This window comes from Rhipicephalus microplus, chromosome 3 (assembly GCF_043290135.1).
Source record: "Rhipicephalus microplus isolate Deutch F79 chromosome 3, USDA_Rmic, whole genome shotgun sequence".
NCBI lineage: Eukaryota > Metazoa > Arthropoda > Arachnida > Ixodida > Ixodidae > Rhipicephalus > Rhipicephalus microplus.
The window spans coordinates 124,341,282-124,352,832 of NC_134702.1; the positions used below are offsets into that span (position 1 = coordinate 124,341,282).

At 46.5% G+C, this 11,551-nt stretch overlaps 1 protein-coding gene across 1 annotated transcript in view; it reads left to right on the forward strand.

Moving 5' to 3' along the window:
• The window catches only part of LOC142803330 (neprilysin-1-like), a 45,947-nt gene that overhangs the window by 9,050 nt on the left and 25,346 nt on the right, over window positions 1-11,551 (forward strand). The window lies entirely within an intron of this gene.

Genomic DNA, 11,551 nt, shown 5'->3' on the forward strand with positions numbered 1-11,551 from the left:
CGCGTGTACAGTCTCAGGCGAACGCCGACGGCGTCTTAAGCAAAATGAATCATTAGCAACAACCTCGTATAGGACGGCGCTGAGATGACGCAGTACATAATACGGTCTGAAGTATCGGCGTAGAAGTTCCTCCTACAGGCCTCGCCGTTGCATACATGACGAAACCCAGACTCTTTCCCTCGATGTATCAGTGTGACAGGTTCAGTAAATAAAGCCAGTCGAGCTAGCTGTGAAACGTTAATCTCTCACGAGAAAAGGAAGTGAGCGTTTGATTTGCAAAAAAAAATTATACTTTCACAAACACACAAAAAAAAAACACAAAAAGGAAAATACTAAGATCAGAAAAATGTTAACTAATTAGCACTGTCAGCTTCGTTAGCGAGCGGAAACCTCTAAGAGTCTAAACAGTCCTTTTCGTTAATGTCCTCGTGTTTGAGTCCGGACGCGGAAGAAGACGGATACGGCTCACCAGCGGTTCACGCCCTTCAATGGTCCATTGGGGAAGCTGCCGTGGTGAGAGTGCATAAGCTCGGGCCCGTAGCCCGACGGCTTGCTCCCGCTCTCGGTAGACGTCATCTGCTGCGCTGTCTTCCGCTCGAACATCAGACCAAGGTCTTGCCAAGGATTCGCCAATAGCCGCTGCGGTTGAATGGTCACCAGGGCCCCGTGGAAACAGTCGCCCGCTAGGTGGATGCCCTGACGCCCAGGAGGTACTCGCACCCGACGAGGTCGCACGCCGCACCCTAGCCTTCTTCTTCCAAGCACGAGCCCGAATCTCCTCTTCCTCGTTCTTCCATGCCCTGGCTCTGGATTTTTCTCCCATTCCCTTGAATTTTCTTCTTTTTCCAATCGCCAGTGTTCGCCGCACTGGCGCAATACGCCATCTTGCACACATTGTCAGTAGTTCATCTTACGCGCCAAATTTGAAAGTCACTTGACTCGCGCACTTCACTCACAACAAGAGTCCCCCCTTTGAAAAGTTTCTTTTGCGAAGAAAAATAAACTGCAGTTCAGTGCGCGAGAAGTCACCACGCGTCGTCCATTCACAAGATGTCCTTAACAAACAAACAACTTGAAGTAGTCGCTTGTCTCGAGAAAACGTAAAAATTCACAACCGGCTCATATAATCTGCGCCGACATTTTCAGAGCCTCTAATGTGCTCGACTCGGAATGAATATTCTTGTAACGCGAGGCTCCACCGTAATACCCTACTGTTCAGGTGTTTTGCCCTTAAGAGATACTGCAGTGGTTGGTGATCGGTCTGTACGACAAATGACGTTCCGTACAGAAAAACATGATACTTTTCTATCGCCCAGACCAACGCTAAGCATTCCCTCTCGATTGCTGAGTATCTCTTTTCGCGAGGCTGAAGTTGACGACTGGCATATGACACAGGGTGGAGGATGCCATCATGCTCTTGCATAAGGATAGCGCCTATACAAGAATCAGAGGCGTCAGACCGAAGCACGAATTCTCTTTTCAGATCGGGTGCTTTGACGATTGGCCCAGAAGACAAAGCCTTTTTGAGTGATTCAAACGCTTCTTCTCTATCCGTGGTCCACGTAATCTTGTTTTTCACGGCGTTCTTCATACTTTTTCAGCATGTTTATGTGGAAAAGTTTTTTGCTGTGTCCAAGGTCCAGCCAGTAGTCATAGTCGTTTTTCTTTTCTATGACTGGAAACGGCCCTTTCCAATGCATCAATAACTTGTTGTTGCTTGTGGGAAGCAAGATCAATGCACGGTCACCAGCTTTCAGGTCCCGTTGCTTGCTGTGGCGGTCGTAATACCTTTTCTGCGACACCTGTGCTCGGCTCAGGTTTTGTCGTACCAGCTCTAGTGTCTTCTCAATTCGCTCTCTTAAATCCAGGACATATCCGTACGTCGTCTTAAGTTCTTCGTTCTCCTGATCATGAGTCCATAGCTCTTTCAGGATGCTCAGAGGTCCTCGAATATGTCGGCCATAAATAAGTTCAAATGGTGAGAACCCGGAGCTTGCTTGTGGGGCTTCACGATAAGCAAACAAAAGAGGTGCTAGCAAGCGATCCCAACATTTAGGCTGTTCTTGAACCATTTTGCGGAGCATTTGCTTGAGTGTTCCATTAAACCTCTCTACCATCCCGTTGCACATAGGATGGTATGGAGTGCAGCTAAGATGCTTGACTGCCAGTAGTTCATTCACCTCCTTCATTAGATCTGAGGTAAAGCACGATGCCTGATCAGCCAAGACTTCTCGTGGAAAACCAATGCGAGAAAACATCTCGACAAGTCCCTCGGCCACTGTAGCTGAGTCAATTGCTGTCAAAGGCACTGCATCAGGGTAGCGAGTGGCGAAATCCACAAGAGTCAAAATATACCGATGGCCTTTTGCCGAGGCTGGAGTTATCGGTCCAATGATGTCGACCGCCACACGTTCAAAAGGGGTGTCGATCAACGGCATACGCCCTAGAGGCACCTTGCCCACCTTGCCTTTCGGTAAAGTCCTTTGACAGGCGTCACATGATCGGACATATCTGCGGATATCTTCTTGTACCCCGGGCCAGTAGAAGGCGTCCAGAACTCGATCTATTGTTTTTTTACACCCTGATGGCCTGACATGACATTTTCATGAGCCAAACGTAACACTTGGCCTCTCAGGGACTTCGGGACTATGGCTTGTTCAATGATCTTACCAGGGGACAGGAAGTATTGTCGGTAAAGAATACCATTCTTGGCTACGAAAGAAAAAGATGTCGAGCCCTTTCTAACAAACTTCTTACCCACTCTGGCTCTGCAGATGTCAAGCGTCTGGTCTTTTTCTTGTTCTTCGCGAAACATTTTGCGAGACATCTGGCCAGGGAGCCCAACAGAGATGGCCCTTCGCGAACTATTGAGACGTGCGGCACCAACCAGTTGAGAATTTGGGTGGTTACCTTCGTCCGCAGAATGAACTTTTTTCTCAATGAATTGATCTTGAGAAAGTTTCCGCGAAACGTCGGGGTCATTGGCGTCACGGGCCCCCGGTACGTTCCCAACTATGACGTCATACAGTGGCGACGGCATACACTTGACGATGGCCATGCCGGAAAAGTATGGAGATCTGATACGTATCTCCGCCTCAGGGGTTACGATGGTGCTGCCATCAGCCAACCACAACGTCGCGGTAGTGCCAGTTAGTGCTTCATCAGGTACTAATGACCGGCGTACTACCAACGTGTTGCTTCCGGTGTCCCTTAGGACTCGAACAATCTGTCCATTCACTTCCCCTGGTAACACTGGCATGGGACGTTTCTTACATTGCGCTTGCGTCTTCACCGTGCCCATAACATTGTCGTCTCGGTCCGAGTCGTCGCCATCAATCATGGATTGTTGTGGACCGGTCTCTTCTTTGGGTAGCATTAAACAAGATGTAGTTGATTTCGAAGTGCCAGTCATTTTCTGACAGCCCTTCACATCATGCCCCCACTTACGGCAGTTTGTACAAAATACTTGTTTAGGTTTACTTCGACAGTCAGAAGCCTTGTGCCCCTTACGGCCACAAACAAAACATTGCATCTCTGCTCTTGGGCTTGAAATCAATTTAGCCTTCCCAGTTGTGTCCTCACTCTTATTCTGAACTATTAATAAGTTCTTCAATCTCTTTGCCTCTATATATATATCAGCTGCCTCTGCCATGGCTTCCAGAGTCTTGCAGTTCTTCTCCCGTAAGAAGAGCGCCAGCTGACTACTGCAGTTCGCCATGAATTGTTCGGCTACAATCAAGTCACGGACTGAATCGAAATTCCTCTCTGTCTGAGACATTTCTATCCACCTGTCAAAGAAACTTTGGAGTCTCGTGGCATACTGTTTTCCAGTTTCGCCGTCTTCAGGCTTGCTTTTCCGGAATTTCTCACGGTAGCCATCAGCCGTGAAGCGAAAACGCTGGAGCAGTGCCAATTTGACTTCGTCGTATGACAGGGAATCGTTCGGTGACAACCGTCCAAATACCTTCAGAGCCTCTCCGCCAAGGCACAAACTAAGAGCCGTGGCCCACTTTTCCCGTGGCCAATCTTGACCTGTCGCCACTCTCTCAAACCTTTTCAGGTAGGCGTCAAGGTCGTCTCTGTCCTCGTTGAAAACGGGTATAAAGTTATGCGGGTTCACTACCATAGGCGCGTTCCTTTGGTTGCCCGTGTCAGCCACCATAGGCTGACCGACACCGGCCTCAGCTACTCTCAGGCGCAGTTGCAGCGTCCTCTCTTCTACTTCCAAGTGTCGCTGGCTTGCTTCTCGGGTTTGGTTCTCCGTTTTTGCTACTTCAAGACGTAGCTGTAAATTGCGGCCTTCCAGCTCCAACTGTTCTTTCTTCGCGTCTCTCTCCGCGGCTCGTTCATCGCGCTCACGCGCTTCTCGTGCGTCAAACCAAGCCTGCAATTCTGCTCCCTCCAACCCCATGCGTTCTGCCAGCGCCATCAACTCGCGCGAGCCCATTTTACTTTTTTAGTTAGCCTTACTCAAATCTACTTTTTAGTGGCAAACACTCACGTCCTGTCGCGGACGCCAATTTGTGACAGGTTCAGTAAATAAAGCCAGTCGAGCTAGCTGTGAAACGTTAATCTCTCACGAGAAAAGGAAGTGAGCGTTTGATTTGCAAAAAAAAATTATACTTTCACAAACACACAAAAAAAAACACAAAAAGGAAAATACTAAGATCAGAAAAATGTTAACTAATTAGCACTGTCAGCTTCGTTAGCGAGCGGAAACCTCTAAGAGTCTAAACAGTCCTTTTCGTTAATGTCCTCGTGTTTGAGTCCGGACGCGGAAGAAGACGGATACGGCTCACCAGCGGTTCACGCCCTTCAATGGTCCATTGGGGAAGCTGCCGTGGTGAGAGTGCATAAGCTCGGGCCCGTAGCCCGACGGCTTGCTCCCGCTCTCGGTAGACGTCATCTGCTGCGCTGTCTTCCGCTCGAACATCAGACCAAGGTCTTGCCAAGGATTCGCCAATAGCCGCTGCGGTTGAATGGTCACCAGGGCCCCGTGGAAACAGTCGCCCGCTAGGTGGATGCCCTGACGCCCAGGAGGTACTCGCACCCGACGAGGTCGCACGCCGCACCCTAGCCTTCTTCTTCCAAGCACGAGCCCGAATCTCCTCTTCCTCGTTCTTCCATGCCCTGGCTCTGGATTTTTCTCCCATTCCCTTGAATTTTCTTCTTTTTCCAATCGCCAGTGTTCGCCGCACTGGCGCAATACGCCATCTTGCACACATTGTCAGTAGTTCATCTTACGCGCCAAATTTGAAAGTCACTTGACTCGCGCACTTCACTCACAACAATCAGCTACCAATCAATGGCTGAGATTGCAACGATGGGCGTCCTGTTTTTGCCTGGTGGATATTCTTACCCGGACAACCTTCCTCGTTTTTTCTGCGCGATCAGTTAAGTCTGTGGTATCTTTCTCCGAATCATTGGAACTATGGGACAGCATACCATCTAGCACTGTAGTCACTTCTTGGTCATACATAGGTCCCAACCGAATCATTCTCGTTGTTTCCTGGCAGCCCGTATTATTCGACAAAGGTACCAGTGGCAAACGTTTGTCTCAATTTTTGTGCTCCACATCGATGTACCTTCAAAGCACATCTGGTAAACTCTTTTTAGGCGTTCAGTGAGCCCATTTATTTGTGGGTTATAAGCTGTCGTTTTGCTATACGCTGTACCACTGAGATGAGAGTAAGCACCGAGTGCAGAGGCACAGCAGTGAGCGCAATTCCTTTGTTATGACGACTGCGGGAGAGCAGTGTCTCAGGACAATGTTCCCGATAAAAAATTATGCTACTTCAGGTGCAGTGTTGCTCGGAATCACCTCGGTTTCAGCATATCTGGTGAGGAAGTCAGTCGCGACCATGATCTCCTTGTTCTCATTATCCGATTTCAGGAAGGGGCCTAAGGAGTTCATGGCAATCTGTGCAAACGCAGCAGGTTTATCCGATGGAAACTTCTTTGTCGGACAGTCAATACAAGTTCTAACGTAATGCTTCACCTACAGTGGATCTATTGGTCAGTAGTAGCTTTTTCTTTCTTGTGGCAATGTTCGCGTATAACCGAGGTGACCAGAGGTGGCTTAACCAGGGCAGGTTTGCAAGATTTCCTTGCGGAGATTTCCGGGAACTACCAGTGTATAATTCTTTTCTGTTGAAGAGAAATTCTTTTTGCAGTGTATTCAGTTGCGCAAGCAGACTTACCGCAAATATTTCGAAAGCACTCTTGGTGCATTTGTGGCTGGTCATTTCAACACCTCGATAAATGAGTTGAGCCCCCATCAACTTGCTGTTGCCGAGATAGGACACTCACATCAACAATTCCTAAACACCCAACGCCTTCTTCGTCTTGTGTGATCGCATACCACTTGAAAAGCGTGGCCGTATAACTAATGGAGAGACTTTGTGAATGCAAAAATGACCCCCAGATATTCCCTTTTCTTGGTTGAGTAATTGACTCAGCTCGTGAAGTGTCTTGGCTAGCGTAGGCTCACTCGGCACTTGCACGGTACCGTCTTTTCTCTGGACCAAAACAGCATCTAGGCGCACACTGCTGGCTAACACGTACGTACATAACACCACCACGTTACAAATAGTCAAACCCAACACACCACCTACACGCTCGCTTTGCATTATTACCTATAGGGATTTTGAAGACCTGCTTTGGCTGTGCACTACCCACAGCGCAGCACAACTAAACACCCACGAGGCTTCGAAAGAAGTCTTCAAGAGCAACAACTACAGGCATTACCTACAGGTGGTCGACAGGGCCGGGACATCTCTACAAGCCTTCGGCTGCTAGCGCCATCGAGGGTGAAGCTTCCAGGCTGACTGCAGGGTCGAAATAGCCTCTACTTAGCCTCATCAGATTATTTTCAATAATTTCAATCTCACTCACTCTTGTTGGCGTCCGTGTTTGTGGCTGTTGGTACATACTGAACGAAGTGAGCGAGCACCTGCAGAGTCCTTAGACGCTGCCGTAACTCGCTAAATGACGCCTCCTGCTCCTCGGCAATATAAACAGAACATCTTCCAGTTGACGTGCGCAGTCTGCTATTAATCGCTGATAGTAGGAACAGATACGCAGAAAACGTCTGACTCTCTTCCTATGTGTGTGCTTTTAAACTTTGCCACCGCAGCAGTTTTTTGCGGGTCAGGTCTTACACTTTTGCAACTGACTACATGTCCCAAGAACTGCAGCTCCAGAAATCTAAAGTGGCATTTTCATGTTTTGATGTGAGTCCTGCCGACCATATGGCTTGAAGAACCGATCGCAGCCGTTTTAGGTGTTCTTCAAACGTGGCAGAAAAAAACCAGTCACGTCGTCGATGCATACAAGACACGTTTACCAGTTGAAACCGTGCAGAACAGTATCCACAGGTTTTTATACGTGCCTCGGGCGGAGTATAAACCGAAATCGAGGACTTCGAATTCTTGAAGCCCATCAGGCGTCATGAAAGTGGTCTTCTCACTGTCACGTTCATAAACATCTATTTGCCAGTATTTACTTTTAAGATCTGTAGCTGAATAGTTAGGAGGATGCTGTAGCATGTCTAGAAAGTCATCGATTCCTCGCAATGCATTAACATCTTTTTTAGTAACATGGTTGAGCATACAATAATCGATGCAGAAACGCAAGCTACTTTTTTTGTTGGCAAGCACCACAGGTGACACCCAAGGGCTCTTTGATTGGGGCGTTCTATCATTCTCCAGCATCTTCTTAACCTGCTTCTGTATTACCCCACGTGCTTACTGAGAAACGCGGTATGGGTTCTTTGGATGGGTCTAGCTGTTTTTCCCGTGATCATGTAAAGTTTGGACAGCGTCTCCTGACGAACTCTTGAAGTGGAAGAGAAGCAGTCCCTAAGCATGTCAAGCAGCTTCATAGGATGACATATCTCAGTCGGTGTTAAACATTGTCCGATGTCAACAGTAGGTCCATGCGAGGGTGTAGATATTGTTGCGTCTCCTTGCATAGCAAGACAGTCATAACGGTTGTCGAGATGCCACAGGCGTGCCACAGCAGCACCTTAACGAATGTGTCGGCATTCTTTCGTGAAGTTCGTCAGTAGCATTTTTGCATGCGCACCGACTAAGGTGACAATACCACGAGCGAAGGCGACGCCTTGCCAGAAAAGAAACACGATTGAACACTCGGCTAGTGTTTCTTTCTAATAATGCGCACCGCAGCTGCCTTAAACATGACTCAATTATCGCTGCGGTATAGAGACGTCCTCGTCAACCACACGTAAGACCTTGCTTCCTTGTTGTCCGTCGAGATTGGTGTCTCTACCACCTGAAAATGTTATTACGCTTTCTCATAAGTTGACAACGGCACCGTACTTTCTTTAGAAGTCTATTCCAACTATTAGAGATTCGCTGCACTTTGGTAGAATCCTGAGTGCGGCAACAAAAGCCATGTTAGCGATGGCAAGTTTTTCAGTGCATTTGCCTATAGGGCTCATCAGCCGGTCTCCAGTACCCCAATATAAGGGTCCGTTCATTTCATCCTGACTTTCTTCAGTTTGTTTGCCAGTAGTTCAATCATAATAGAAAAGTCATGGCAAGTGTCAACCAAGGCCGTCACTTTTTGCAAATCAACCGTCACAGGGAGGTCGGCTGTCACAATGTTCTTCGAATAATTTTCAAATGTGAGAAAATTCTTAGCAAACTTCAGCGACATTGAGCGTATTCACTGTTTGGCAGCTTACGTTTGGGCGTTCCTCGTGGTTATCTCCTTGACTTGTCGGGAATTGAAATTAGCATGTGATGGTAAGATGATTTGACAAACACGACGCACTGGTCAAGCCATGAATAATGTCAACTTCCCGTCGCAGCCGTCATAAAACACTTCCCGCCAGCCAGTAGCACAAAACCACGAGTGGGTATGGGCCGCCGGTATGCGGGTATGTGCCACAGGAGATTGACACTTAGTATCTACCCAGGAATGACAAGAACACGCATGGGTGATTTTAACGTTTGAGTGTTAAGAAATACCCAACATTGGAAGTGTCGACATGACGATTGCAAAGAATGAATTCTATGGTCCTAGCTAGAATCAAATGCAAGCATACTTCGTGGCAATGAAACGTGGTACCTCAGCCAGGTCTCGAAACTAATTTTCAAATAGATGCTAATCTTCCTAAACGTCAATTGGCCTTCCAATTTTATAAATATTACATATATACTCCTTTGATACAGCCGTCACGTTCGGGTTAACGTCAATTGTGGTTAGTTGCAATGCACTGTCGTTGATTTATGCAGAGATGTACAAGGCCAGCATCCGCACGAGCAGCAGCACTTCATATCAGCTTCTGGTGTTGCTAATACGCATGTTCCAGTTACCATTGTTGCGCAAGTGCAAACAACTGGTTATATAAACACCTGCAACTCTACAACATATGTATGTGCGCGTAACATTTGTACATATATTTCGCCTCATTTCATGATGTGTCGCTCAATAAAAAGAAATTGCAACATGGTAGCCTTCCCTCCACTTCCTTCGCATCACGTAACAACAAAGTTGCTTTATGTGAAGCTAGCGAAACGGCCTAGACGGCGCTATGAGCGTAGCAGGTAGAGATGTTTTATATTACACGCATATCATGATGATCATGTTCATTGTATCGTTTACATTTGCCATCTATTCACATCACGTTATACCAAATTTGGTATACCTGAAGCTAGCGAAACAACCGAGTTCACATCATGACCTTGGTACATAGTCATGTTCTTACATGGTACGCATGTGATGATTATATAGTTTGCACCAGTCATATATCTTCGCCATCAATTCACCTCACGTAACGCCAGATTTGGTATATGTGAACCTAGCGAAACGACCGCGAGCGCCCAATGAGCGTAAGGTGTCGTCATGACTTACATGACTTGAATGTCGTGATTTCCACGTTAGGGCCTGTCAGTTGTGTTTGACATCCAGTCTCGCCATGCTAGTTTTGAAATAAGGCATAAACGCTCAACTACCTCCGAAAAAACATGTTTCACCTTCGTGCGCTAACCATTCTGATACGGGGGTATCACACACTTGTTTATGTTGGCATCATCGTCAGAAAACGGGGACTTGTGACGATATTGTCTAACAACAAGTCTATGCAAGTGCCGATTCACAAATTATGAGACCTACGCCACCGTCAATATACCTCATTTATTAACAAAAAAACACTTCCTAGAAGCATTTCTCAGCACAACAGTAAAGTGTCTACGCATCACACTTTGTTGCATAAACCTGTCATCGATCATAGAATACACGTAATTTTGCCGAGAACATTCACTAGTGTGCCGTCATTTTTTTCATGCAGTCGCTCTCCTACCAGATTATCTATCTATCTTATCTATCTATCTATCTATCTATTTATCTATCTATCTATCTAGCCCCTACGCCTGACCATTTTGATAACGGTAGCCATACCAAACCTTGTAAGGTATCACATGACTGTAATACGAGGAGAAGTGACTGGTCATCATATAAAAATCATGACAATTCAAGTATTGCATGAGTGTAATGATTTACATTTCATAGTATTGCTGCCCTTGTGGTGGTTTCGTTCACCTGACATATTGTAAAACTGGTATGGTGTGTCGTAACTGCATGGCGAACACAATCAAGAAACCGTAACGTGGAAATAATGACAAGCATGTCATGCAACTAATGAGTCATGACTACACGTCACGCTCATGGTGCACTTGCGGTCGTTTCACTAGCACGTCCAACGAATTTCGTATTACGCGGTGTTAGTGAATGACGAAAGTATGCAACTGGTGCAAAAATGATAATCACGAGATTCTTGTCATCCAGGAGCAAGAATACGTGCCACGCTCATGATACACTCGCTAGCTTCACAAATACCAAATTTGATATTACCTGATGCCAATGGTAATGACACGTCAAAACATGATGATCATGACAGGCATGTGATGGGAAAGATCACTACACGGTATGTCCTGAATGTGCTCGTGTTCGTTTCGCTAGCTTCACATGCACTAAATTTGGCGTTACGTGGCGTGAATGGATTACGAAGGTATATGACTAGTGCAAACATAATAGTCATGACATGCGTGCCATGCAAGAACATGACTACATGCCGCGCTCACGATGAGTTCACGGCCGTTTCGTAGGCTTCACATATACCAAATTTATGTAGTACGTGACGTGAATAAATGACGAAGGTAAATTGCGCTTTCAAGCATGATAGTCATGACCTTCGTGTCATGTAGAACATGACTACAATTTACGCTCATAGCGCGCTCTTGGCAGTTTTGCTAGCTTTATATATACAAAATTTGGTATCACGTGACGTTATTCAACGACAAAAGTGAATGACAAGTCCAAACGTGAAAAGTATGATATCCGTGATATGTAAAACTTGACACTCTACGCTAGTAGCTCGCTTGCTGCCAGGCCGTTTCGCTCACTTAACATATACCAAATATGGTTTCATGGAACGTGAATAGACGACAAAGGTAAATGACACGTCGAAACATGATAGTGATAACATTGGCGTTATGTAGAACATGATTACATGCTATTCTCATAG